Source organism: Cynocephalus volans, chromosome 6, assembly GCF_027409185.1.
Source record: "Cynocephalus volans isolate mCynVol1 chromosome 6, mCynVol1.pri, whole genome shotgun sequence".
Taxonomy (NCBI): domain Eukaryota; kingdom Metazoa; phylum Chordata; class Mammalia; order Dermoptera; family Cynocephalidae; genus Cynocephalus; species Cynocephalus volans.
The window spans coordinates 127,472,850-127,499,289 of record NC_084465.1 but is presented as its reverse complement, the minus strand read 5'-3'; the positions used below and the strand labels follow the sequence as shown (position 1 = coordinate 127,499,289).

Genomic DNA, 26,440 nt, shown 5'->3' with positions numbered 1-26,440 from the left:
CAGCTGCCTAAGGCCCAGTGGCCGCCTTTTCCACCTCAGCTACTCCGCGCCAACCGCCGCAGCCACCGCCATCTTAGGATCCGCTGAGCCTGCTCCAAACTTGTCTTTTAGATCTAAATTCTCCATGCTGAACCTTCTTTGACCTTAACATATGCATTCTGCTTCTGTACAAGTCACTTGCTAAAAATAAATGGGGGAATAAACAGAGTAGCATGGCCAATGCCATTTTAGGAGGCTCTGCCATTTTAGCCTGAAAAGTCCTTATCTCATGAACCTTTTGAAGTACCTTTATACATACCAGAGAAAAGGAAGATGAAAGAAGACATGTGAAATTTTTATAATCACTTATGAATGAGAACTCAGTTGAGTGCGAATAATTTTTCTTATACATGGCAAACTTTTCTGTTGTTGATATCAGTATTTTTAATATCTTATCAAGGTGAGTCTAAATGGACAATACCTCTGATTTATAACCAGTTTTATTTTTGTACTTTTTGAGTTTTTTTAATATCCAAAACATTACTTTAATAAATTTTGTATGTTATGAAACTCAATCTGGAGTTAGTATGTATTAGCTTTAATACCCAAGCTTTATTTAAAGATTCAGTCCTAGAACTTTCATTTTTATTCTAGTTTCAAGATCAATACCTATGGTATATTAGAAATGCTAGGTTCTGGATGGTCTGTAGATAAGAAAAAGAAAGGAAGAAAAAAGGGAAGGGAAGGAAGGAGAGAAGGAGGGGAGGGGGAAGGAAAAAGAGAAAAACTGTCAATGCAAGGTTCTGAATAATTTCACAATCCACTGAGTGAAATGCTTGTAAATAATAGCTACACTAAAAATAAAATTATAACCAATTCAAAGAAAGTACTTTTACTTCATTGGCTTACCCTTTCCATGTCAATGTAGTTTTTACCTTATAAAGTATACTTTACATAAGATAGATGAATTCTATTTTTTCCCTAATCTCCCTACTTGCAGTAATATCTTAGTACTATATCATTCTGTTCATAGATTTACTTCGAAATCTTTTTCCCCTACAAACATCTTTGAATATGTTTTTTAAAAAAACATTTCAATATTAGTTACTGTGATGCTGTCAATTTGGTAAAAAACATAATCTTACGGATTCTAAAAGCTCAGTGATCTCTAGCAGAATAAAAACAAAACAAATTTGGCTCTAAGCATATCACAGGCATACTGCTAAAAACCAAAGACAAAGAGAAAATCTTAAAAGCAGACAAAGAGAAATGATACACTACATAAGAGGTCAAGAATTATGCCTAACTTAGAGGTCAAAAGATGATAGAATGTCATATTTAAAGTGCTGGAAGAAAAAAATAGCTGTCAAACCAGAATGTTATATCCAGAAATAGTATCTTTCAAAATAAAGGTAAAATAGACATTTTCAGATAAAAGAAATCTGAGAGCATTTGTCACTGGCACACCTGAACTACAGCAAACGGTAAATAAAGTTAGTCAGGCTGAAGGGAGCTGGCACCAGGTAGAATCACAGATCTATAAGAAGGAAATAAGGACACCATAAACGTTAAATATGTGAGTAATGTAAATAACTTTTTTTAAAAGACATGTGACCATTCAAAGGAAAATGGTAACTGTATATTGTGCAATTTGTAACACGTGTGCATGTAATATATCAGGTAACAACAGCACAAAGTCTAAGTGAAACTATCCTGAAGAAAGTCTCTTACACTTCACAAGAGATGCTACAACATAACTTCTAAGTATACCGTGATAAATGAAGGATACATATTATAATCCCTAGAGTAACTAAGAATATGATGCAAAAAGGTTTAGCTGAAAAGGAATAAAAAAATTAAAGTAGAATAAATAAAAATTTTCGTTTAACCCCCGAAATTGAAAAGAGGATCAAGAAAATTTTTAAAAGATAGGGAAAAAATAGAAACAAATAGCAAAATGGTAGATGGAAATCTAATGATGCCAATAAGTATATTAAATATAAAAGGACTTTATTTTACACTTCAATTAAAAGGCAAAAAATGTCAGACTTGATTTAAAAAAAAAAATCATAACTTAACTACATGTGCCTAAAGGTATAATCTTAAAAAATAAAGAGGGAGAAAAGATACATTCATTTAGTAGATGCAAAAATAATGCATTTGACAAAACTCAACACCCATTAATGATAAAACCCTAAACAAACTAGGAACTGAGGGTAACTTCCCCAACATAAAATATTTCTATGAAAATTCTATAGCTATTTGTATTTGGTAATGAGTTATTGAACACCTCCCTCCTAAAATCAGAAAAAGCAAGGATGTCAACTTCCACCACTTTTATTCAGCAAGGCACAGGCATTCCTAGGCCATGCCAGAAGGAGAGCAAAAGAAGCAAAAGCCATAAAGATCGAAATGATATAACTTTATTTATAAACAAAGTTATTGTTTGGGTTGAAAATCCTAAGGAACCTTCAAAGCAACTACAAGAACTAATAAGTGAGTTTAGCAAGGTTATGGAACACAGGTCAATAAATAAAACTTAGTTGTGTTTCTTTATACCATCAGAAATAAAATTTTAAAAACAATTCTTAAATTAGTGTCAAGAATATAAAATATTTAGAAATAAATTTAACAAAAGATGTGTAAGTACTGTGTAAAAAGTGTGTAGTATAGTAAAATCTACGAAGCATTGCTGAGAAAAGTTAAAGAAAGCCTAAATAAAGGGAGAAATAAATAGTTTCATGGATTGAAAGACTTAATGTTATTAAGGTGTTAATTTTCCCCTACTGATTTATAGATTCCATGCAATTACTATCAAAATTGCAGCATTTTTTGTAGACATTGACAGATTCTAAGATGTACGTGGAAATTGAAAGGACTTATAATAGCCAAAACAATCTTGAAAAAGAACAAGAACATTAAAGAACTTATGTACCTTACTTTAATATTTTCTGTGAAGCCACAACAGAAAAGATAGCATAGTATTGGCATAAATATAGACAAATAAATCAGTGGAACAGAACAGAGTCCAGAGTAGACCTAAACGTATTTGGTCAATTGATTTTCAATTGAGATATAAAAGCAATTCAATGGGAAAATGTAAGTCTTTTAGTAAATGGCAGTGAAACATTGGATATTCATATGAAATAAAATGTATCTTAATGCGTATCTCACACTGCAAGTAAATATTAATTGAGGTGGATTGTAGGCTTATCTGTAATAATTCAAACTATAGAACTTCTAGAAAAAGGATAGGAGAATATCTTCATGACCTAGTGGACGAATATTTATTAGATGGGACCCCAAAATTACTAACTATAAAAGAAAATATTGGTTAATTATACTTTATTAAAATAAAAAACTTCTCCAAAAAAACCACTGTTAAGAAAATGAAGCAGTAAGCCACAGACCGAGCAAAACCATTTGCAACACCTACATCTAAAAAAAAGCCTATATGCAGAATATGTAAAGAATCTCTCCAATTAAATAATAAAAAGACTACGCATTAAAAACATGGGCAAAACACTCAAACACCTCACAAGAAATTTTTATTAAGTCAATAAGCACATGAAAGATACCCAATATATTGTCATCAGAGAAATGCAAATTAAAATCAGGAAGAGAAATCACTATGTACCTACGAAAATGGCTAAAATTTAAAATACCAAACAATTGGAAATTACATGCATTGCTAGTAGGAGTGTAAAATGCTACATCCACTTTGGAAAATGTTTAACAGTTTCTTATAAATTTTTTCCCTATTACCAGCAATTCCACTCCTAAGTATTTACTAAGAGAAATGAAAACAGATGCACACATCAAGCCTTGTAATCAAGTGTCTATAGAAGTTTTATTCACTAGCTCAAAACTGGAAACAAACCAAATGTCCATCAGCTGATGAATGAATAAACCTCAGAAAGATTAAAAAGTCAGCGCATTCAGTTATACAAAGGACCCTTTTAAAAAAGTAAAGACATGCTTCAATCAAACCATAGGGCTTCTAGAAAGCTTTAGGGTGTCCTTCAGCCATCTCAGCATGAGCCAAAAATAGTAAAATGATTATCTTAAAAAGATTTGTGGGTATGACTTTTATCAAACGGAGTGACATCCAATGAAATTCACTAGAGACCCACAAACTTTTTAAGAAAATTGTTTCAGCAGAAACCTGCCAGTTTGGACTGAAAAGGACACAGTAGGAAATGAAAAGAGGCTGTTGGACTCCCAAAATTCTCTGACAGGAAGGGATAAAACTACTCATCTGCAAACAAAAGCTACCTTCCATGAAAAGGAAGGATGACCCAGAAGATGGAATCTAGAGCCCAGGGGGTGGACCCGAGAGCTGGGGAGAACTATCCTCCAGTCTTAAAATCTAATCAAGAAATTCCATTGGCTCAACTGCATTTCATAATTGCCTTTAACAGATTGGTCTTACCTTCCATTTCTCTATTGTTTGAACACAATGTCTGCAACTGTTATTCTACACCTGTCCCAACATTAGGTCTTGGAAGCCAATAGTTTGTGTTTTTGGTTTCACATATTCACAGATGAAGACAAGTTGTGCCCCAGCAGCTGTATTCAAGGGGTTATGTCTAGCAGCCTCATTCCTACCTGGCGCTGAGTTAAATTTTGGGTTTGAGCCGATAAAATATAGATGAGATTTTGGATTTTGAATTGACGCTGCAGTGGGATGAGACTCTCAGGAACTTTTGGAGAACTCGATGTATTTTGCATTTAAGAGCCAGAGGGTGGACTGTGGAAGGAAGAATTCTAACATGGTCCCCAAGATTCCCAACCTTTGGGGTCCACACCTTGTACAATCTCCTTCCCCGGAGCGTGGGTATAGATTGTGAATACTAGCAGATACACTGCCATGACTGGTTTGCAAATCAGTTGACTTCGAGTTCATCATAAGGTAGGTCATCCTGGGTGGGTCTGATCTAATTGAGTAGAGAAAAGACCCAACAGTAAACATGTTTCTGCTGGTCTGGAAGGAAAAACACAAACATGATAGTGTGAACTATCTGTGAGGCCACCTGACGAGGTGAGACCTCCAGGAGCTGAGACCAGTCCCTGCTAACTGCTGACAGGAAAATGGGATTTCATTTATACAACTGCAAGGAAATGAAGTTTTCCAACAACCCATGAGCTTGGAAGAGAACCATGTACCTCAGATGAGTGTAGCAGCCCTGGCCAACACCTAATTTCAGCCAGGTGAGACCCTAAGCAGAGACCCCAGTCGAGCCAGGCACTGTCTCCTGACCCACGGACACTGTTTTAAGCTGATACATTTGTAGTAATTTGTTATGCAGCATAGGAAACTAATGTATTTTACTTAAAGAGATGATCTTGTGAAAATAAAATATGGATCTGTTTCCTTCCTCTTCTTCAAAATCATGCAAAATGTGCAACTGAGACAGGGATGAATGAAGTTATTCCCCCAGCATCTACTCATCACTGAGAACGGTGAACATGCAGAGGTGGTACACATGGTAACCTTTTAATTAATTTTGAAAGTCTAATATTTTCAGGTAGATGGATGGATGAATGGACAGATGAGGGAGACATTTAAAAACAATTACTGGAAACTACTAGCAGAGAATTTGACTCAAAACAACCGAGGTCTTTAGTTTCATTTTAGCTATACTCCAGAAAGCTACATAGGTGTGTGTGTGTGTGTGTGTGTGTGTGTGTGTGTGTGTGTGTGTGTGTGTGTGTGTGTGTGTGTGTGTGTGTGTGTGTGTGTGTGTGTGTGTGTGTGTGTGTGTGTGTGTGTGTGTGTGTGTGTGTGTTCTTCAATATGTCTCTATATAAATATTCTGAATAAAAAAGGAAACTGCAAGTTGAGCTGACCTGATAATACAGCTTTGAATATTTTTGTATTAGTTAAGTTGTGTCTAATAGGGTGGCTTTCTGGTGCATCTGGACACAAAGACCCAGCTCAGGGATGGTGTCAGTCAAAATATTCCATTGCCCTAGAGTGAAAACCTTAGCATAAGACTTAATATCGCTTTATGACTCAAAATATGATCATTAAAAAGACAAATGAACCCAAGGAGATAACTTGTATTTCAATACGATCTTTAAAAGTAACAATTAAAATCTTTGTCAATTTCATTGTGTTCTTTGAATTATAGCACGATTAAAGTCAAGTTTTGGTGAATGGCAGTAGGAAGGTAATATATTTTCAGGACCCAGAGTGAAGTTATAAATCTACTCTTTGTGGCGATATAGAGGGAAAGAAGTGTGTGTAGAGTTTTACTATACCAAAATCCTGTTAGCCATTCATTAACCTTCAAGGAACTACCGTTTGTTACATTCAAAGACAAAGAAAATCAAAACATAATCCATCTCAGGGGTGGCCAAGGTAATGAAGACGGGTCAATAATATTTTCCTGATTCCAAACATGAAATTTTAGCTCTTTGATAGAGGTAGAGTAAATGCAGCACAGAGTACACTTTGTATCTTAGTCATAACTCTTCCCTGGCTTTCTGGCTTGCACTCAGATGAGACCTTTTTGAATAAGTAACTGACAAGTCTGTTTAATTTAGAAAGAGTCATGACCAGAAATTTTCAGAGCAAATTTCAAAACTCATGCTGGGAAACTAGCCCTAAGCTTGTAAGATGTTTATCAGCAAGTTTTTTTTTTTTTTCATTTCATCCAAATCTGCAAGCACCTACCAAGCACCAGTTATAGTAATAATAATATCTGCCAATTTGACTATTAATTCTGCACTAAGAATTGTGCTTAACGTACATGATTTTGTGTAATTTTCAACCCACCCCAACAAGACAATAATACATTTTCTATTATAATACAAAAATACATATTGTGTATAATGATACATTTTGTATACAAAATAAGTGGTAAAAGAGTTGGCTTATAACAAGGCTTAAAGTACATACACATGCTGTGCAATAGCTGTATTATCTTCACATTGAAAACAATTCGATTTGAATGAAACACATTTTACTCTGTTGTGTTACATTAACACTGCTAATGTTATGTTTTATACTTTTGCTTACTTTTAATTTCTAAGTGTTATGGTTAAAAACTGTAAACATACCCCATTTATATTTACATAGGTTTAAATAATACAAACTAATTTAAATCAACAACAAAGCTCATTTACATGGTACATTGTGTTGCCTTTCAAGGGATCTGCATTTTAACCAAGTTCGTGAAGCACTGGAGTACATGTTTGCTGTGGTTTGAATGTGTATCCCCTCAAAAACTCATGTTGACATTTCACTGCCATTGGAAAACATGGGAGCTTTCAGAGGTAATCAGGCCTCGAGAGCTCCACCCTCATGGGTGGGTTGATGTCCTTATCAAAGGGCTAGTCCAGCCCCCTCTTGCTCTCACGAGTGCATGCTCTCTCTCTCTTTCCTTGCCCTCTCACCCTCTTTCCTTCTACCATGTGATGATGAACAAGAAGCCCCTCTCCAGAAGACAGCACCTTGGTCTTGAACTTCCCAGCCTCCAGAACTGTGAGCTGGCAAGCTTCTGTTCATTATAAATTACCCAGTCCATGGAATTCTGTGATAGCAGCACAAAATGAACTCAGACAATGTTGACAGCTATAAGAAGATAAAAGTAAGAACTGAATTGACCCAAATGCTACAATTACAATTAATGGGTGGAAGCCACACACACACACACACACACACACACACACACACACACATGCACGCACGCACACACGCACACACCACACATCAGAATTGTGGCAACATGGACTGAGCTGCCTCAGATGGAGATGGATTTCCTTTCACTGGAGGCATTTTGACATGGAATTCCATGGCCAGTTTGGATCTTGGGTGTAGACAGGAAGGGTGGACCAGAAGACCATTAAGGTCTCTTCCCATGCTGAGAGTCTCTGACCCTTAAGGGAAGAGTATTGAAGTCAAAAAGACAGAACGTGAACTCCACCTACATCACTATTTCATGAAGATGAGGTCTTTATGTGTTGATACCTTAAAAATAGTATCTTGAAGACACAGAGGCCCCAACCGGCAGAAAGAAAGCAAGTAGTTATCGTCCCAAGAAAGTTTCTCAACAATTGAGATAAGGGAGGGGAAGAAAAGAATTAAGCTGATGACCTGTCAAGGAACAACAACAGCTTCTCCTCTGGACTGGAGGAAGATGGTCCCCAGTCACCTCATTTCTTTGTTATACGCTCTGATTGAGAATCTAGCTCCCAGACTTCCCTTCCGTGACCTTCCACACTCAAACCTAAATAATAAAATCGACTCATTCCTCACCCCAGAGAAGGCCTGATAGGGGAAAAAGAAATGTTATTGGCAAGATGGAGCCACCAGATAGATAAGAGATGAACTGAAAGGAAACAGCACTCCAATATTTTAAGAGAACTGGCAGCAGATGCAAAAATAAGCATCTCTGAGAAGTGGAAGAGCCCAGGGCACTAAAGCTGATAGAGACCTGGACAGGTTTGGTGACGGTGGAAATGTTCGCATTCATTCATAGTGACTGAAAAAAACAAGTCAGCTGAAGTGACAGTAAATAAATATGGACCAATTGCATCTCTTTCTCCTTTTCTGCAGTACAAAAACACAGTAACCACAGTTTCAAAACTTTGTAAAATGTTGATAAATGAGAAAACATACTCAAAATTATTTTCCATTTCCATAAAGAATGTAGGTAATATTTCCATAAAGCTAATAGACATAATCTAAACTTGACTTCTAGTATGAAATAAGTAAAACAATGCAGACCTTGTTTTTCACTGGTTCATAAATCATCAAAACAAATGGATAAAATATTCCCAAATTATTCCCGAATGGGCATATAGTTCCTTCATCCTATAGTTCCATATACTTTTATCATAGCTTACCCTTTCTGCCACCCAATTTGATGCAGGCATACCACTCGGAAATATTGCAGATTCCATTCCAGACCACAGCAATAAAATGAATATTGCAATAAAGAGTCACATGAGATTTTTGGTTTCCTAGTGCACATAAAAGTTATGTTTATACTATCCTTTAGTTTATTAAGTGTGCAGTAGCATTGCATCTGAAAAAACAATGTACCTACCTTAATTTAAAATTACTTTCCTGCTAAAAATGCTAATGATCATTTGAGCCTTCAGCAAGTCGTTATCTGTTTGCTGGTGGAGGGTCTTGCCTCAATGTTGGTGGCTGCTGAAGGGTGGGCCGGCTGTGGCAATTTCTTAAAATAAGACAATGATAAAGTTTACTGCATCAATTGAATCTTCCTTTCATGAAAGATTTCTCTGTAGCATGAGATGCTCTTTGACAGCATTTTACCCACAGTAGAACTTCTTTCAATATTGGAATCAATTCTCTCAAACCCTGCTGCAGCTTTATCAACTAAGTTGATGAAATATTTTAAATCCTTTGTTGTCATTTCAGCAATGTTCATAGCATCTTCAGCAGGAGTAGATTCTGTCTCAAGAAGCCACTTTCTTTGCTCATCCATAAGAAGCAACTCCCCATGTGTTCAAGTGTTATCATGAGATGGCAGCAATTCAGTCCCATCTTCAGGCTCTGCCTCTAATTCTAGTCCTCTTGCTGTTTCCACCACATCTGCAGTCACTTCCTCCACTGAAGTCTTGAACCCCTCAAAGGCTTTCATGAGGGTTGAAATTAAGTTTTTTCAAACTCTTGTCAATGTTGATATTTTGATCTCCTCCAGTGAATTACAAATGTTCATAACAGCATCTAGAATGGCTAGTCCTTTCCAGAAGGTTTTCAGTTTGCTTTTCCCAGATCCATTAGAGGAGTAATTATCTATGGTAGCCATAGTCTTACAAAATGTATTTCTTAAATAATGAGATTTGAAAGTCAAAATTACCCTTTGATCCATGGGCTACAAAATGAATCTTGTGTTAGCAGGCATACAAACAATGTTAATCTTGAACATCTCCATCAGAGCTCTTGGGTTACAAGTGAATTGTCAATGAACAGTAATATATTGAAAAGAATCTTTTTTTTTTCTGAGCAGTGGGTTTAAAATATTCAGTAAACCATGCTGTAAACAGATGTGCTGTCATCCAGGCCTTGTTGTCCCATGTATAGAGCACGAGCAGAGTAGATTTAGCAAAATTCTTATGAGCCCTAGGGTTTTCAGAATGGCAAATGAGCACTGGCTAGAACTAAAAGTCATGAGATGCATTAGCCCCTAACAAGAGAGTCAGCCTGTCCTTTGAAGCTTTGAAGCCAGGCACTGACTTCTCCTCTCTAGCTATGAAAGTCCTAGATGGCATTTTCTTCCAATAGAAGGTTGTTCATCTATATTGAAAATCTGCTGTTTAGTGTCACCACCATCATCAGTTTTCTCACCTAGATCTCCCTGGGTAACCTGCTGTAGCTTCTACATCAGGACTTGCAACCTCACGGTGCACTTGTATGTCATGGCGACGCTTCTCTCCTTAAACCTCACGAACCAACCTCTGCTGTCTTCAGACTTTTCTCCTGCATCTTCCTCACCTCCCTCAGCCTCCACAGAAGTGAACAGAGTCAGGGCCTTGCTCTGGGTCAGGCTTTGGCTTAAGGGAATGTTGTGGCTGGTTTGATCTTCTATCCAGACCACTAGCACTCTCTCTATATCAACATATCAGCATGTTTTGCCTTATCACTTGTGTGTTCCCTGGGATAGCACTTTCAATTTCCTTCAAGAACTTTTCCTTTGCAGTTACAACTTGGCAAACTGCTTGGTGCAAGAGGCCCAGCTTTCAGCCTATCTTGACTTTCAACATGCCTTCCTCACTAAGCTTAACCATTCCTAGCTTCTGGTGTAAAGTGAGAAATGTGCGACTCTTCCTTTTCCTTGAGCACTAAGTGGCCATTGTGGGATTATTAAATAGCACATTTTCAATATTGTTCTGTCTCGGAGAATAGGGAGGCCTGAGGACAGGGATAGAGAAAGGGAATAGCTAGTCAGTGGAGCAGTCAGAACACACAATATTTATCTATTAAAGTTTGCCGTCTCATATCAGCATGGTCTGTGGCACCCCAAAGCAATTACAATAATAACAACAAAGATCACTGATCACAGACCACCAGAACAGATGTAACGGTAAAGTTTGAAATACTGCAAGAATTACCGAAGTGTGACACAGAGACACCAAGTGAGCACATGCTGTTGGAAAAATGGCACCAATAGACCTGCTTGATGCAGTTGCCACAAACCTTCCATCTGTAGGCAACGTGGTATCTGCGAAGCTCAGGAAACCGAGGTGTGCCTGCACGGCAGCACACCACTCCCTCTTACGGGTCTCATCCCTCTGGTTCTGTCTACATTTTCTTTTTTCTATAATTTCCTCCAAACACAATTGATAATTTGCTCCTTTATTTTGTTTATTACTTATTGTTTGTCTCTTTCTGCTGGAATGAGAACTCCATGAGGGCAGAAAATCTCCAGCTGTGTTTTAATTAATATATTTCAAGTCCAAAACAGAGCCTGACCCATAGAGGCGCTCAGTCCATGTTTGCAGACTGAATAAATGCATTTGTCTGTTTCTCATCTGTGTTTCCACTAAATTGTGTATTCCTTAAAGACAGAAACCATTTCTGAAGTGTGAAAGTATCCCAGCACACAGAGAGCACTGAACGATGTCCAATAAACCAGGAAAGGGGAAAAGGGCCACTTCTGACACTCAGAACTCGCAGCCAGACCATGTTGTTCTCTTTCTAGACATAAACCATCATTCAGAATACCAACCTCGACGAAGGCCACTCTGAGACCTTTGTCAGATGAGATGAAGCCAGCCCACTTCATAATGGTTCCTAAGCACAGACAAAAGTAAGGTCATTTTGCCACCCACAGATGTCAAACACCCACACTCTCTACCAAAATCAGTGACTGCTACTTCTTTAGAAATTGTACGTTCATCCTCGTTTTAGTCTCTGCTTCCTATAGGTAGGATTTATGGAGATTATAGACATCATCCAATCTAGAGGAGACCTCTGCTTTCTTAGACCCTCTCCCAGCTCACCCAATCAAAGCCCGAATCCTATAATTGGTTCTTTTTAACATCCTCTCACTGGGCCACCCCATTTTCCCTCATGGTGTGTGCTCTTCCTTACTGCAATAAGTAATAAACCCAATTTACTTAACTATAAGGGTGTTTTGGTGGCTTTTAGCTGAAGGTCATTGCCAGAATAAATGAATTTCTTAATTGATGCAAGTGTTTCATGAATTATCAGCCTAGGGATTCTCTGTTTTGGAGAGTTACAACTCTCCAAAGCCATTATAAGGAAAAGTTTCACCTTTCCACTTCTCCAGCAGAAGAAACAGCTCCTCTCATCTCCAGGAAGACCCTAGGAGACTTTTCTTAATCGGATTTAGTCATATAAAAGTAAACGCATAATCAGGGAGGAGGGATGTAAAAGTCTTATGGATAATTTCTAAATTATAAGATCAGCTACCATACACGTATGTGTGTGTGTTTACTCCCAGTTGCAGGTATCACTTATAAAAACAAGATTCAATTACACTTCTGATCCACAGCCAGATACTTTTTCAAGGTATTGATATATAGTAGATTTCAGCAGTTCTTCTAGGCACAAAGAAATAAGTATTATTTTAGAATCTGTGTTATACAAACCCAGACAAGGGACAATAAAGGGAGGGCAGGGATGGAGTAGGGATTTGGAAGTCATTCTTAAAGAACATGCTGCTGTTGGGGCCTTGAAAGCGATACCCCAAAATGAAGGGCCCAGAAGCAAAGTTTCCCTCTGACTTTCTCCTGCCCTGCTGTCTCTCAGCCTCATTCTCCCATGAGGCAAGCCACAGAAACTAGAATCCTTCTTCCCAAGGTGTATCATAGATATACGCTAATCTTAACCCCTGCCTCTCTGTCTTGGAAAAGAAATTCTCTGACCTACCTTGTCTGATGGCAGGTCATAAGACCCCCATTCCAGAAAGGGTCCTGCCCCATACCCTGGAGGAATGAATGCTACACAGAGAGGCCAAGAAGAACCTGAGCAGACCTTGCTGGGTTTCCCCCACTCAGTCTGTTAGCATTAGAGCATGCTTTCTTGTCCAATCACATCTCTACACACCTGTGCCCACTTCATAGAACCTAAGCATAAATATGGACAATTTTCCCTATATCTTTGGGTCTTCATTCCAAAGGCTCCCATCTTACTATAATATAATAGAATTTGTGATGCCTTTTCTTCTTATTAATCTGTGTTTATCAGATGATTTTTTTTTTTTAGAGACGATGCAGGGAGTTGAAAGGAATGTCTTCCCTTGGCCCCTGCCCTGTCAAAGGTAAACTATGCCAGACACTGGTTAAAGGCAATGAAAACAGCTTTTATTCAGTCTATTGAAATAAGGAAGAGGTGACCGGACATTTTAAAGGGAGAATAGGGAGTAGGAAGGGATAGAGCAGGGGCTCAGTAGAGTTAGGAAACCGGAAATTTATAAAAAGCAGGAAGAGGTGCTGGTCAATGTGACTTGGCCATCAGGATTTGCTAACTGGGGCTTATTCACCCCACAGAGGCTCCTACCATCCCTCAGGGACTGGGAGACAGGGGCCCTGTGTTCAGGTGCTGGCTGGAACAGATGGCAAATTCTTCTGGCAGCTTTGAGCTTTCCCAGGCAGGAACTTTTGGGGGCTGGAGGACATGGACTTGAGATGTTAGAAACAGTGCTAGTATGTGTTCAAGTCTCTTAGTGTGAGCGTGGGCAGATGAAATCGGCTGTACTGAGAGTCTGCAGTCCTTGCAGGCAAGGTAGAGGCCTAGCCAGGAAGACAGCTCAGAGTTTGGTCCAGAAGAGAGTCTTTGTCAAAAGTAAGGTTGACCGAGCAGCTCTGGAGCTAGTTAGTGTCCATACACCTATCTCATGTGGCTTCTAGGTGGCTAGGTTACTGGTGTGGACTAAGGTAGACATCAAAGTTGTCCCTGCAGCTTCTACTCTGCGCTCCCTCTACGTGTAGCGTCCAGACAGTTTGAGCAGGTCGGAGAAGGGCAGAGTGGAGAGAAACAGCTGAGACGGAACCAGGGCTCTGATCGAACCGTTAAGCCCGCTCTGCCTCTAGCCGCTGAATCTCCCTTTTTGTTGAAGACAGTCTGAGTTTGCTTTTCTGTTACTTGCAACTGAAAGTGTCTAAACTGAAATGTAAATTTTAATACAGTTTTTTTTGGGGGGAAAGCAGTACAAACAGAATCAGAAGACAAATTCGTCATTTATTTTCAAGGGAAAGGCAGCTAGAAATGAAAAATACAGAACTGTTTTGCAATTCAATGGTTTGGTGTTTCACACATAAGAAGGGATAAATTTCCAAACCTATGACTCCAGATGGAGAGATGGTGGGTAAGTGGGGGCTCAGGAGGGATCAGACATCATCCTTTGAACTCAATGTGTTTGTTCATCTGGGCACCTTTTATTGTCCCTCGCAGTAATTGGTTGCTCCTAAGTGTATGTTAAAATAAAATTAGTTAGTGAATAATGACCCTTTTTAAGTTTATGTATCATAATGATGTCCATTTATTTGAATAGTTGGCTTAAAAAGCCATTGTACTGAACTAGGCATAAGCACGTTGACATCCAAGTGCCTTTTATAACCTGCACCCTCTACACCTCATCCATTATCTCCTAATGAAACAACAAAGGTTGCTTGGAAATGCGCCAGTTAGACATCACTGCCTAGCATCTTGCCATCATTTGCTAGATTAATGTGACTGATTACACAACCTGCAGCAATGAGTCAAGACCTTGGTAAAACAGTAGAAATGAGGTGTACAAATTCCTTTGTAAATTGGTTTAAATCAAAGCAAGTTCATCTCTATTGATAGACTGGATTACTTTGAGTGTTATGTCTCTCTTTCCCACTTGTCCTTGCATGCAATAAAAGGATAAATAGATGACCAGTAACTCTTGGGAATTAAATCTTTGATATAGTATTAGATTCATTTTCAGATTTGAAGCAGCAAGCATTTGAGCTGGGGCAGGACACTAGATATTATAGTCGGTCTTCTCCTGTTATAATTAGAGGAGGGGATAAGAAGAAAAGTCTGCAAAAGGTACTGTACCTGGTTGAAAACTATTCATGTCTAAAAGGATTGGAAGGAAGATTAACTCAGTGTCAAAAGGTGGACTCTGAGGATAAATCACCAGGGTTCAGATCCTAGCCCTTTCCCTTCCTACTTGTGCAAACTTACAGAAATTATTTGATCTTTTGAAGCCTCATTTTCCCATTCTTTAAAATGGGAATAATAATAGTACCTCTCACATAATGTCTGGAGAACTCAGTGCTGATACAGTACTCAACCCCAACACTAACTAATGCTTAAGAAATGATACCATGTGGTTTTGCAAAGAAGATAATGACAATCTGTGGTATATAAAAAAAGAACACTAATGTGAATAAGTTTACACTTCCTTTTATTCTCACTGCAGTCTTAGTAGAGTCAAAGACAAAATTACAACAAGTGTAGTTAAAGATATAATTGGTTTTAATTTGCTGTTCATGAATCAGGGCAGCCTCCATTCTATAAAACAGATTGACAGCTGCCACTGGGCAGTGGCAGAACAGTGGGTTTGTAAAGTGGAAACAAAGAAATAGAACAATAGAAAAAAAAGTGGACTGGTCACTATCAGGTTACTTCAGAGGGGACTTCCTTGTGACACTCACTCAGGTAGACTGGAACCTCCTGTTTTCAGGAAAAACTGATCTGTTTGGGGATCTACCTGGTTCCTTAAAGTTTCAGTTTGATTATACAGCATCTAGCTTGAGTGACTCCATTCTGGTTTGGTCTGGTCTGTTGGGGCCGAGTGCAGGGACTCAGTTAAAAACAATGGCCTCCATCATTTTTAACAGTGGTGTCTCAGAGATGGGACTTGAGATACTTCTAAAATTTTAAAGTCTAATTTAAAGTAGGTCTTTCAATGTAGGGGCTTGACTAGGATTGGATAAAGAACAAGATAGAATAGTTTAGGATTGGTGGATGAGGCAATTCAAAGATTTCCAGGCAATGGGTTCAAAGAATCTTAGGACATAAACTGTTTGATGTCTTTTAATGAAGAATCAATGTGTCTTTCAAAAAGTTCTTGAAATGAGCAATGAGGTTATTTGCAGGTTTATTTTCCTGGGCAAGAGTTTCCTGTCATAGCAAAATTATGTCGATAAACACAGCAGAAAAATAAAGTCATATTAATGTGGACAATAAGCTGTGTAAATCTCCATTTTTCAAGGTAAAACAGTGGTTAATATGAAATACATTTCTATGGAAAAGTTTCTGTGATTAATTTTTGCAATAAATGTCTATTTTGAATTTTATTTTGCAAAATGTGCTGCTAAATATCTTTGTATTTATTTAGTACTTCCCACCTATGCACAGAAGAAAAGGAACCATGAAGAAAAAAACGTTGGCCTTAGACTAAAATTTCTCTTCAGAGAAGCCATATTTGCAAAATCAAAAAGCAAGTTACCATAGTGAATAATAAAGTATTTCATCAACCACTTACCTGGCAATGCCATCTGCTGATGCACCCTGCTTATCAGCCAGGAGTCCTGCCCTCCCACACCTGACCATGGAAAACACTAGGTTATTTTTGATAGGTAACAGTAGTACGGAAAAACTTGAAATGGCTGAAGATTAGTAACTCCCTCACAAAGCTGCCACCTGATTTTAATAAAATCAAATCACAGACCAAACATCATCACACAAATAGACATTTTGTATGTAATCATTTAGTAGCAAGCAGGTGACGAAGGCTCTTTATGTCCAGTGGAGTCTTGGCTCTCCAACCTTCTAGAGATGTGTCCACATCTTTCATGAGACCATCTGGAGGCTGACACAAACAGGATTCTGTTACCCTAACACTTGTTGTCAGGCAACCCAGAAACCTCTGACCCATGTCTGGACACAGGCCCATTTAAGAATGTACTTTGCTCCTGTAAGCGTAAGTAAAGTCTCCAAAATATTTAAGGCCCCCCTTGTATCTTGAATACCACTGATTTCCCCTCTAAAAGCTCATTTTCAACAATTATGTTAATGAATGAAGCTCTAATTTCACAAATAAAAATGCATTCTTAACATTGATTATGTTAATTAGAAAAAAAGTCTGGTGTGGATCAGGGATGAGAGCAACTAAATTTCTTGTGGTAAATGCCTGTGGAGGGTGGACTTTCTGACACCCTGGAAGGCTGAATTTCTAAGACAGCAATTGAAAGCTCCCAAAAGCAGACTTTCTCAATCTTTTTAATCTGGAGCCACTCTTTAAATGATTTTCAGGATACAAAAGGCTAAAGATGTATAATATATGTGGCATATGGTGAATGCAAGTGGGAATTTTTTTCCCTTGTTTAAAGCTAATAATGACTTTTTAAGCAATCTTTCCTGGATAAAAGGAAAAATAGATAGTTAAGCTTAGTACACCTTTCTCAAGTTAAGCTCTTCCTTAACTTTTCAAAAATTTTAAAAACTCATAAGGCAAAAATAACGAATTTCTGTTAAATAACTGGCTTAAGCCAAAATGGAATTTAATTTTTCTAAGTTTGGCTCAACTTATTTAATTCAAAGAAAGAGTGTAAAATCACTCTAACATTATTTACAGCATGAAAATTTATTGACAAATAACAAATAGCAAAAGTTCTAAAATCCTGAGCAATATGCATAAAAATATAGCTTAAGAGATGATTTTATATTACACTTGGGAAAAAAAGACTTTCTTACTAAGGAATGTAACCAGGCTCAAATACAAAATAAATAAAAATAAAATAAAAACAGGCCCAGCAATGACAAAATTATATATAATGATTTCTTCATCTCTTTGATAGACCTATGTATGCATTTAAAAAGTGTTATTTTTGAAACTGAAAATAAAGAATAAAATTTACCTCTTTAATGTGAAACCTGTGTTTGGTGTTGCCTAAAAATTTAATTCTGAGTCCAACTTGAGGTCAGCACACACGGATTTCATTTGCAACTGAAATGAAACGATTCGGTCTAATGATATAACAGAAAGCTTGGTCATACATGTGAGAAGCTGAAACTGCAAGAAGATGGTCATCGCTTGCCCGTGGCTGGCAGAACACTCTCCTTACCAGAAACCCAGAACTCCACAGAAATCGCGAGTCCCTTCTAGAAAGCAAGATCGGGCTGCAGCTCCAGAGTTCTTCCTCTTCCCTCTAAACTGTCTTCTCCGGCTGAGTCACAGATTCAGAAAGGCTCCCTCTCCTGGCCATGCACTTGTGTACAGAGAGGGAAAATGAGGTTCAATTTTATTCTACTATTCTTCCAGGTGCTTTTCCATAAGAATAGACTGACTGTTAGCCTCAGGTCCAAGCAGCAATGGAAACATCTCAAGGTTTTCTTTTGCAACATGATTTTTCCAGAAATTCGGTTTCCTTTTAAATCCTCCAAATCTTGACATTTGGAGTGAAAATATTTTCTCCAGAGGCTTATTAAACCGATTCCTGTCATGAAAAACACCTGCCAACATGGCTAGTTTCGGAAACAATCCTTCGTCTTCAAAGCACTCTGAAAAATCTGGTCTTGTACATTCTTGAAAGTACCCCTCCAGCATGGTAGTGACATTTCTGTTTAAAGGGGAACATTACGTCTCTCTATTTAAGGTTTTACACAACTTTTTTGTTTTTAATTCTCAGCTGGGCTGATCTCTGTTTAATAAAGTTAACCATATTTGCAGTATCATTCAAAACTCTCTTAATTTCCTCTCCAATGGTTTTTGGCCCCAGTCTCTGGTTATGAACAAATCAGTGTGTTATCACGACGTCAGGATTTCCTTGTTCTACAAAAGAGGTGAAGCGCCTTATGGAGCCAGCCACGGATGACGTGTTATCGGTAAAGATACCAACATAATTCCTCCCAAACAAATGCTTTGTTTCCAGATACAGTGACAAAGTATAGCATACATCAAGGTCTTTGTTTTAAGCAGCTTTTTGTAGCTAAAAATATTTCTTGAATTTTATCATTATTTACCAACCTTACAAATGAAACAATCGGTGTCGAGCTAGATAAGGAAGCTGCTTCTATCAGTTTACTGTATAAAACATTTTCAGCATCAAGTGGCTTGCCACCAATATGCCAACTTATGACACTGTTTGAGAGTGGAAGCTTTTCAATTTCTTACAGTGAAATTTGCCTCATGTTTTGCTCAGTATAATTTTACATACTGGGGATTATTAAATTCTCACTAATGGTGTGACTTTTCCGTTTTTGGGCAATAAGTTCTGCTACGAAATAAATTACTTCCTAAGCCATTTCTCTGAAAGTGACTCTTTTTTTTTTTTTTTTTTTATTTTGTCGATATACATTGTGGTTGATTATTGTTGCCCCTTACCAAAACCTCCCTCCCTCTCCCCTCTCCTCCCTCCCCCCCATGAAAGTGACTCTTTTTAAAAAATACTTTTCACGGTTTGTTTTGAGATTCCAGTGGCTATGTCAAATAATCAGCACCTTTACTTGTCAGATTTGAAGTAAAGCATCTTTTCCATTTTGCTGGAGCCTTGACTGTGTTCATAAGTTGTTTGCTGTGGAGGACACAAAATGGGGTGAGACCCCCCGGGTAACCCTAAAATCCACTGATAAGCAGTTTCCACTGTAAAATGAACGCACATTTTCTATACGCCCTTTTTTGCATGAGTACGATGAAATGACTCAGAAGATGGTGATACTTTATTGCTTCATCAGAATTGTGTGTAGGTCTTGACCCAGAACCTCCGCTTTCTTCTAACATCTCATTCTCCAAAATCACCACACGGGCCCTCAGACGTATCTGAAAATATACATGCTGATCAATCACATAATGAAAGAACATAATGAATAACTAAACAAGAAATATGAAAATGTCACAATAAAATTCTCTTCTAATCTATATAAACATTGTTTCACAATGTTTCCTGCCGCAAAATAGCAGCTGGGGGAAGCTGAGACGCAACATGTAAAAATTCCTTCTTTAGAATGAACATGTCCCTTCAAATCTCTACTGCATTGGGTACAACTTGTGTGCTGCCTTATGTCCTCCAGGAGCATGGGAAGGGTAGTTGGTAACTCCAGGCAGGAGAGGGTGTTCTTTTCAACCTAAAGTCCTCCCCGGCCTGCAATACTGCACTCACCAGCTGTGAATAGCCTTCCCGAGCTGCACAGAAAACCGAGACTGGACTCGTGCATGAGCATAGTCCTACTGCTCACTGCCACACAATGGGGCTAAAGGATCACGAACAACATTCCTGCAGGGCTGCCAGGTCTTCAGCAGCACCAGCATCGTGTGGTTTGCAAAGCTCAAAACATGGTATTCCCTTTTTCACGATCTCTGGCAGTCACTAGCAACAATCATAGACCCCTTTTGAGAAACCCTCTCCTAGAGCGTAGCTTAAATGAACTTGCACTTTTATATCTTATTGTTTACGTCAAAGAGTTTGTAAAGTAATGAATAGATATCAGCCTGTTCATCACCCAACTTTTCTTTGTCTGCCATATCCAGACAAAGGATAGGAAAATCTGAGTGTTTCTGAAGAAATTCACATGACCAGGCTGTGGCAGGGACTCGTCTGATGATGTATAACTTTGAGTAAACCCTAAGGTAAGGCAAGAAATAAAACATGGGAGAACTTGGTTAGGAAACTGGGGTCCAGAAAGGAATTGTGCACTCAGAACCCAGATGCCATGTCCCAGTGACATGGGCTGCCTTCACTTTGCCCCAGCCCCCACCCCCACCCAAGCCCCCAAAAAGGAAAGAGACTTTTCTTACCTGGAAGAGTCTTTATAATAAAGTATCCTGAGGGCTGGGCAGTTAGCTCAGGTGGTTAGAGCGTGGTGTTGGTAACACTATGGTCAAGGGTTTGGATCCTCCTGTACTGGCCAGCTGCCAGGAAAAAAAAAAAAAAAAAAAAAAAAGGATGCTGAAACCTAAGTACCACTGAATCTTGGATTCAGCTTTATGAGAAATGGGTAAGGGATCAGAGAGCCATGATCACTTGCTCCATTACAAAATGTTTACTTTTAAAAAATCTTTTCTCTACTTTTTTGCTGAGGAAATAATAAAACCTAGTGACAGTGACTTTAAGCAAGTTCAAGTCATCATTTTTGCCAACTTTTTGAACAAGACCATCACTTGAGGCTGGCCTAGTTTGCAGATGTTTCTCACTTTGAGCTCTGAATCATCATCCCCAATAAACGCTCATCGTGGTCTGGGAACTCTGAGAGGCTTCTCTGGCAAGTTTGCTGCACCAGCCTCTCCACGGGAGTTCCCCACTTTTCCTCTGTCCTCCAGCCCAGCGCTGAGCACCCTGCATGCCTTCTCCCTGACTCTGTCACTTCAGATGACTTCCTCCATTCCCCATTCTGGAGAATGCCCTCATATCACAATCTGTAAGCCTGTCATGGTTATGCTCAGCTCTCCTTTTCTCCCGTCTGTTGTGACAGGGGCATCCTGCTCTTGCCAATGGCAGGCTCTTTGCTGGTGGTCTGTATCCCATCAAGTCTTATCCTCCTAGAGATGTTGATCTTTGCGGTATCCCATCTCTCTGGCATCACAAATCTTTCTCTCAACCAAGTCATTTCCATCTCCATGAAAACATACTCTAGTATCTTTTATATTAAAAACAAAATGAAAAATAAACTTTCCACCTTATACTTCCTTCCAAACAGTGCCCCATTTCTTTGACCCCTTCCACAGCAAGACCACTTGAACTAGGTTCCTCCACAAACGATGCCACTTCTTCACTCTTCAGTCCTTCATCAAACCTGCTGTTGTCAAAGTGATCAGTGTCTTCCATGTCACCAAATATGGTGAGTAGCTTCTATCCTAATTCTACGCCACCTCTTAGCAGTGTTTTGTACATTTCACCATCCCATCTTTTATTCATGTTTTGCTACAATAATATTTATTTATTTATTTATTGTAACAGCTTTATGGAGATATGTTATATACCATGCAACTAATTTATTTAAAACGCACAATTCAATGGTTTTTAAGATATTTGCAGAGTTGTGTAATTATCACCATAACCGGTTTTAGAACATTCTAATCACCCCTGAAAGAAACCTTGCACCCGTTAACTATCACACCCTTATCTCCCCAGCCCTCCTTCCAGCCCGAGGCAACCGATAATCTATTTAGTCTTTACATATTTATCTATTCTAGAATATTTCATATAAATGGAATTTTACAATATGTGATCTTTTGTGACTGGCTTCTTTCACATAGCCTCTTCTCAAAGTTCATCCAGGTTGTGGAATGTATCGATATTTCATCCTTTTTATTGACAAACAATATTCCATTGTAAGGATCTATCACATCTTATTTATCCATTCATCAGTTGATGGACATTTGGGTTTTTCCATTTTTCAGCTATTATGAATAATGCTGCTATGGACATTCATATACAACCTTTTGTCCAGACTCATGTTCTTATTTCTCTTGGGAGTACACTGAAGAGTGGAAATGCTAGGTCATATGTTAACTCTGTGTTTAAACTTTTGGGGAACTGCCAGACTGTTTTCCAAAGAAGTTACACCATTTTACCTTCCCATCAACAATGAATAAAGGCTCCGATTTCTCCACATCCTCACCAGCAGTTGTTATGTCTGATTTTGTTATTATAGCTGTCTTAGTGGGTGTGAAATAGTTTGTAGTTTTGATGATCATTTTCCCGATGAATAACAAGTTTCAGCATCTTTTCATGTGCTTATAGGTAATTTTTATTATCTACTTTGGAGAAATGTCTGTTTAGATCTTTCTCCCATTTTTAAATGATTTACTTATCTTTCCATTACTGAGTTTTTTATTTATATATTCTAGACACAAGTCCCTTATCAAATATATGATTTGCAAATATTTTTTCCAATTCTGTATGTTGGTTTTTTACTTTCTTGATGGTGTACTTTAAAGCACAAAAGTTTTTGATTTTGATAAAGCTCAATTTATTTTTTCTTTTGTTGCTTGTGCTTGTGGTGTCATGTTTAAGAAACCATGCCTAATCCAAAGTCACAAAGATTTACCTCTAGGTTTTCTTCCAATAGTTTTATACTTTTAGCTCTTGCATGCAGATCTTTAATCCATTCTGAGTTCATTATTGTATATGGTGTGAGGTAGGGTTCCAACTCCATTCTTTTGCATGTAGGTATCCAGTTATCACAGCACCATTTGTTGAAAAAAACTATTCTTTCTTATTGAGTTATTTTGGCAAGCTAGTTAAAAAACAATTGGCCATAAAGGTAAGGGTTAATTTATGAGTTTTAAATTCTATTCTACTGTGATCTATATGTCCATTTTTATGTAAGTACCACACCTCTTCTTCTTGAAACACTTTCTACTCTTGGCATCTAGACCATAAAATACTTCTGATTTTTGTCCAGTCTTTCTGTCTTATAAGTAGGTTCATCTGCTTCAACCAGCCATACCTCTGAGATCTAAATTTGTCTGTCCTACTGCTTATGTGACATATCCACTTAGACGTCTGTTAGCCATTTCACACTTTACATGTCAAAAGCTGAACTTTTGCTTTTTGCCCATACCAAAGTTTTCTTATCCAAGTTTTTCCATCAAAATAAATGGAATTTTCATCCTCCCAAGTTAAGCTAGAAATCTGAAAATTATTCTAGCCTCCTTTCACTAACTTCATCTGTATCTATTAAGGCCTAGTCAAAAGACAAAAATCACACTGGTTATTTAAACAGAAAGAATGTAATATAAAGGATTTTAAACAAATGTTAGAGAATGTGAAAAGGCAAAAGGGAAGCACTGAGATATCACAAAGGTAATAAGTGCAGGAAACAGCTACAAGCTAGGGGAATGCAGAGATAAGGTTGGAATTAACAGCTTGGGATTATAAAATGATTGGAAGAAATAGCCCATGGAGCAGGGACTCAGATCTCTAAGGAGGGGTCATTGGCCAGCTGTTGCTGGTGTCTCAGGGTGGAAGAAGGGTAGAAATAAAGGTAAATCTGAGACTATTAGGAAAACTGCAAACTAAAATCTACTGTCACAGCCAAGATATAGAATCTTAGATGAAACATTGTTGACAGGAACAAGAAGCAAAAAGGAAGGAGTGGGTCCCTTCTTATGCCCCCACCCTTCCAGGATCCCTTTAGAATCTCCTTTTGACAGAGCCTAACAGGTTGGGAGCTAACAATGCAGAAGTGTAGTTTCGTAGAGTCTCTGTCTCAGCATCAGAAAAATGAGTGTAGAAGGGTGAAGCTGAGAAACAATAGTTTAATAGCTATTGCAGTCTATTCTTTTGATTAATCAGCACCCACACATCCTGTTGTTTCTACCTATATACTCTGGACCCCACCTGCCTCTCTAATGTCAATCCTTAATTCACAATTATTTTCCTGTTCTAAATTCTTTCAGATCCTCAAATCCCCCAAATTATTTCTTTCCTTAGGATCACTACACTTCACCTGGCTACGTGTTTGCTCCCTACAACACCCCTATGCCAGTTCTTCATCTGGCTAGTTTCTCTTTGTCTTTAAGTCTCAGCTAAATTATGTTTTCTGCAGAGCAGGCTTCCTTAACCATGCAGTCAAGGAAGCAACAGACTCTGTTGGTAACACTTTGTCCTTTTCCATCATTGCACTTATTGTATATTTTCATTATATGTTTGCTCATGTGACTATTTGTCTTATGTCTCTCTCCATTGATAGAATGTAAGCTCCTTACCTACTCTGTTCATCACTTCATAGATAACACTGGGCATAGCTTCTGACATTTAATAATGCTGAATAAATATGTGTTGAATATATGCTCTATGGAACCAACTCATGGTGTTGGCAGGGGTACCATCTTCATTCACAAAAGAGATCCATTTGGGGTTCGGTAAGTGTTGGGTCAGTAAATAGGAGTGAAGTTGTGATGAGCCTCTTAGGAAGGATAATTTTTTTTGCCCTAGTGGCAACCAAGATCCTGGTTGCATAAGGAAAAGATTTAATAAAATAAATAAATAAATAAAAATTTAAAAAACAGGATCATAATCACCTGGAAAAAAAAAAACAGAAAATGAATATTTGGAAAAACTGGAAAATAGGTAAAGTAGGTTCAGATTATGGACACTTTGAAAGCCAATCACAGGATACATCACTGTCTGATTTCCCTGAGAACAAGGCAAAAAGAATGAGCTTCTGCTGCAGTAGCAGTCATCTAGTTTCACTATTAGGAAGAAATTCTGATAAAAGCTATGTGTCACTGGAATGGATTAACAAGACAGGGGTAACATATGTACTCAGTAGTGGGAAGGGGAAGTTTGGAACAGAAAATGGAAGAGAGGAATAAGGAAAGGGTCTTCCAAATTGAGTTAGTTTGCTCTTTTTCTTTGTGTTTTTCACTGAGAATTCCCAGGTGCTGCTGAACAAATCTTTTTTCACTGCAAGCACTAGTCTCCACCAACACCTTTCCCCAGATTACATGGAAGATTTCTAACTTATAGTTGGGGCCAGCTTCATGGGTGTTCAACTCACGGGCAACACACTTGTTCTGATGTTCTGCTGTTGTTATCTTAAAATTCACAGTGATTTATAATCAGGGAGCCTGCGTTTTTATTTTGCACTAGTCCCTGCAAATGAGGAAGACAGTCTCAGTCATAGTATAAGTTATGGGCCATATTATGCTAAAAGAATATCCACATACATGTCCTTCTCAATCCTGGGTTTTATTTTTAAAATTTATTTCATTAATATGAATTTAGAAGACACTATGTCTAATCACCTGTTGTAATTCTTGAAATTTCTAACCCTGCTGTCAACTACCTGCATCATTTCTGCTACATAATAAGCATGGTGGGAATTCATTACAGCTCGAATTCCCCAAGATAAAGCTCACAAACTAAAAGACCCTTTAAAGATGATCCTGTGCATAAGTAAATGAGGGCAGGGGTAGCCTCTCCTTTGGGGACATTAAAAAGTATATCCTTTCAATGTAAACTGCTTCTATCCTTTCTCCACTACCTCAGATACCTGGCCTCACACCAGCTAGAAATACAGTGGGAATTATTGGTGCATTATTACTGATTCTAGTTTTCTTCTTAAAAGTTTATATTATAAAAACAACACTTTTTAAATGTAAGGCATTTTCTAGTTCTCCAAGTGTTTCCACATACTTTCTATCATTTGATCCTTACAACAACTATGCAGTAGGTAAGAATGATCGTATAATCTCCTGTGGCAACAGTGTAAAGACAGATAATAGGAGGCAGGCAAATCGAGGTCGCATCTTGTCTAGACCACTTTCTTGGCTATAAAATGGAGTTTACAGAGATCATAATGTGACTATATGTGTAAAACTCCAAGTACAACTACCAGCATGTAGTAGGTATTCAATACATAGGAGCTTTTGTTGCAGTGGGCATGCTATCCCAGGGAAATTGAGGATAAGCACAGTCCTGATTAGAATCCCATTGCTATGGGTTAAATGTGTCCCCCTAAAGTTTCATGTATTGGAAACTCGACCTTCATTGCAGCAGTGTTAGGAGGATGAGAAATCTCAATATGGTAAGTGAA

The 26,440-nt window shown here is 38.1% G+C and overlaps 1 long non-coding RNA gene across 1 annotated transcript; it reads right to left on the bottom strand.

Moving 5' to 3' along the window:
• Positions 1-14,288: 14,288 nt before the first annotated feature.
• Positions 14,289-18,100, bottom strand: LOC134379704 (uncharacterized). Its single transcript, XR_010023819.1, has 3 exons — positions 18,025-18,100; positions 16,443-16,502; positions 14,289-14,387 (listed from the first exon to the last, which is right to left on the bottom strand). It is a non-coding gene; the product is annotated as an uncharacterized LOC134379704 (long non-coding RNA).
• Between the last annotated feature and the right edge of the window lie 8,340 nt (positions 18,101-26,440).